This window comes from Zalophus californianus, chromosome 5, assembly GCF_009762305.2.
Source record: "Zalophus californianus isolate mZalCal1 chromosome 5, mZalCal1.pri.v2, whole genome shotgun sequence".
In the NCBI taxonomy this organism is placed as follows: Eukaryota; Metazoa; Chordata; class Mammalia; order Carnivora; family Otariidae; genus Zalophus; species Zalophus californianus.
This window is the reverse complement of record NC_045599.1, coordinates 117,431,728-117,435,420: the sequence shown is the minus strand read 5'-3', so window position 1 is coordinate 117,435,420 and position 3,693 is coordinate 117,431,728. Positions and strand designations below refer to the sequence as shown.

Sequence of the window (3,693 nt, the reverse complement as noted above, 5' to 3'; positions counted from 1 at the left end):
ATAAACTGAAATAAAAATACTGTGTTCAAAGAGTCGCCTGAAAGTTGAAACCACCCAGCCTCACGCAGCCAGCCACTGTGATCCTCTGACCAGAGTTTCTGGGAGGCTTACTGTCAGTGAAGTCATTAACAGAGTAATTACTCCAAATTTTTATAGGCACATCAACTGGTGATGAGACAGCATGGTTTAACTTTTTTAGTCTTCTTGCTTATATCTCAGCTTTATTTTCTGTGAGGCTTGCTCCAGTACCATCAGAGGAAAAGGACCAAATATAGGCAGGCAGAGTCCCAACTCCAGAGTGTGCCTTCTGACTGATGTTTCCGATAGAGAACCTTCGAGTGGACATAAGAGGAACCCGCTGTGGGGGAGCACATATTGATGACTTGGTTGGCAGGACTTCCCCGCTGAGTGCCAAGCTACAGATGCACTCCCAATCGATTCCCACACAGCTACAGTTCAGTGAACTATTCTGAAAGAAAAGAGCATGGCCCTGGGGGCTGTGAGATCCAGAATCATCAGAGGACGGTCAAATCTCTAAAGAAAGCAGAGCTACAGTAGACCTAAAGAGACAAAGTGGCAAAAAATAAGGAAGAAATAACCAAAGTATGTGTGAATGTATTTGTGTATGTAAAATAGGGGTGATAAAAACAGACACTGTTTTTCTTCACTGCAGTGTGCTTGTGAGTAGTCAGATAGGTAGGGGATTGCCTTATGTACTAGAGACCAGATACGGGCTGTTGAATTAAATGAGCAAATAAAATCCTTTAAAAACCCCCAAATACTGAACAAACAAAAAGTGAAATTATCATGTACATAGTATACATAACTTTCTAATAAATCGTTTTTGAAATAACAGTAATTATGGCTTGGAAACTGACTGAAAATATGGGGTATTGTGTTTTGTGATCCACTTCTATAGCCTTGAAATTGTCCTGTGAGAGCCCTTTCTTTCTTTCTTTCTTTCTTTCTTTCTTTCTTTCTTTCTTTCTTTCTTTCTTTCTTTCTTTCTTTCTTTCTTTCTTTCTTTTCTTTCTTTCTTTCTTTCTTTTTCTTTCTTTCTTTCTTTCTCTTTCTTTCTTGCTTTCTTCTTTCTTTTCTTTTTCTTTCTTTCTGTCCCCTTTCTTCCTTCCCTCCTTCCTTCCTTTTTCTTTTTCTTTTTTCCTTTCTTTCTCTCGCTCTTTCTTTTTTTTAAATATGGAACACTTCATGACTTTGCCTGTCATCCTTGTGCAGAGGCCATGCTAATTTCTGCATCATTCCACTTTTAGTATATGTGTTGCCAAAGGGAGCACCATTTCTCTCTTTCTTTGTGTGTGGTTCATATGTATATTATGCTTACATATATGCATATGTAATATATAAAATTAACTTTTTAAAATTTTAAATTCAGTATAAAATATTGAATACATACATACCATACACATATACATATGTATGTATATATATGACTTATGATCTCATAAATGAGAACTACTGGAGAATGAAAAAAAAGTCTGAAGACAAATTTTAAAATATAAAAGATTTTATATTCAACTTAAAAACTAAGGTAATAAAACATTCACTTTTGAAAAATTAAAATGAAAACTATTTGATTTTTCATGTAGTTTGAAATGCCTACATTGATTAAAATGGACAGAAGTTTCAATCTTAAAATAATGACTTTAAACTCAATATAAAGTAATTTTAAAAGCAGTTTTCTAGCAGAAAACTGGAAGAGCCTGTTTTTTTGGTAACAAATCTTTAATTCAATGATTGAAAAATCTGTATTCTATTAAAAATGCCACAACGTTTTCTTGATGCTTACATTCTAGCTATTAGATTGGGAAAGAGTAACTGGCTGACTTAGGTAGAAATGCACAGTTGGCTGAAAAACGAAGTGGTACTAATTCCTATAGTAAGCATCTTCGAGTAAAGAATCAAGATCAATGAACAAAAAAGGGTCATATTTAACTAACGCAAAAAATGTAGACATCTATTTTTAGTTGGTTTCATAGGACGTGGGAGAGAAGGTATGTACGGAATGAAAATTTCGAGCCGAAGTTCTAAAATAAAAATGAGTGGTTGACAATATTGTGAGATCTTTCTTGAAAGTGTCATGGGCAGCCTTTTTTCCAAGGTGACACAGACACAAGTAAGGAGCCTGAACAATTTAACTGCACACAAAATAGCATTCAAATGTCTATCCCTTTTTCCTTGGACACTTTTGTATTTTATACTTTTATAAATATACAGTTCTTTTTAACTTAAAAAGCTTTTCAAAATAATAAAAACTGATATAGCAACTACAGGTTTAATAATTACTTAATTTACATAATCTCACTTTTATCTTTGATTCTTCCAAGGAATTGTGAGGTTATTATCTCACTTTGCAGACAAGAAGTCTATGTACATGGTGGAAATACTAAAACCAAAATATTCATTTAGTCATTGTCTTCCCTGGCACACCTCAATTTTCTGCAATGTAGTGCTGCAGACATATTACATATTTAATAAATACTTCATGAGACACTGATTCATCAATTATTATTTACCATGATTCTTGTCTTGGGAGATATTTACAACCATGGCTAAGAAAACAGAACAAATACCTCCTATTTTTCACAAGCTCCCTTGGACTTTTCCAGCTTTTCAGGAGTCAAGCCCAACAATGATGAGATCAGCAAACCTCCCTTGAGATAAAAATATCTTTTCCTTCCTCAGAATTCCCCTTCTCTGTCCCCATGGCACCCTGCTCAGTGCAGTGCAAACAGTCGATGGGCTCACTATCAATCACTAAGGACTTACTGAGCACCTGTTCTGAGAGGCACAGTGTGCAAATTAGCTCTGGCCCGAGGCAGGAGCTGAGGAAGGCTGGTTTTTCTTTTTCTTTATTTATTTATTTTAAATTTTTTAAAATTTTATTTTATTATGTTGTGTTAATCACCATACTGGTTGTATGAATTTGAGCAAGTCACTTTCTCACCTGCTCTAGAGTTCAGTTTGCTCATCTGTACAGTGAAAATGCTTCACACGTTAACTCTAAGATTCCTTCTAGGTCTGATGGTCTCTGCTTCTGCTTACAGCATCTTTATTTCTTGGGGTGGGGGTGGGAGGACATTCAGGGAAATAAATCTGGGAGAGTGGAAACATTCTGGAACATTCTGAAATACAGTTTAACTTACCCCCCAAAAGTACGCATTTTATTTTTCTCCTCAACTGCTTTCTTATTTTTAGGTTTATGTTTTCAAAATGACACCTTCTGAATAAATAGATGGGAACAATAAAACCAGCTATAAAAACAACCCAGTAAGGCAGCAATACAATAGGAATCATGGTTCCCAGGATCAGCGGCATTGTCAGCATGTACATATCACTGTGTACCACACTAACAACTGTGATGCTTTCTTGGGGGGGGGGAGGGGACGCATGTGTTAACCAAGGACTCAGTGGACGTGGAGGTAAAAGGGGGTGAAATGACATAAAAGAAACTCTCCACTCTGGCTCAAAAAGCTACCATTTGGAAGAGTTGTATCTGGATCCAAGTGTGATCCAGCTGATAAAATGGGAGATGAGGAATTGTAGGAGGTAGTTTCTGTCTTTGATTCTGTCCTTAACATGACGTGCAACGCTGAAGAAGGATATCAACCTTTATCAAGTTCTTCACAGTGAAGTGGGTAAAATAACACTATTTCCCTTAGTTGTATATTTTTTTGT

The 3,693-nt window shown here is 36.0% G+C and overlaps 1 non-coding gene across 1 annotated transcript; it reads right to left on the bottom strand.

The window, feature by feature from the left end:
- Window positions 1-1,188: 1,188 nt before the first annotated feature.
- Window positions 1,189-1,292, bottom strand: LOC113930025. The gene has a single exon (XR_003522406.1). It is a non-coding gene; the product is annotated as a U6 spliceosomal RNA (small nuclear RNA).
- Between the last annotated feature and the right edge of the window lie 2,401 nt (window positions 1,293-3,693).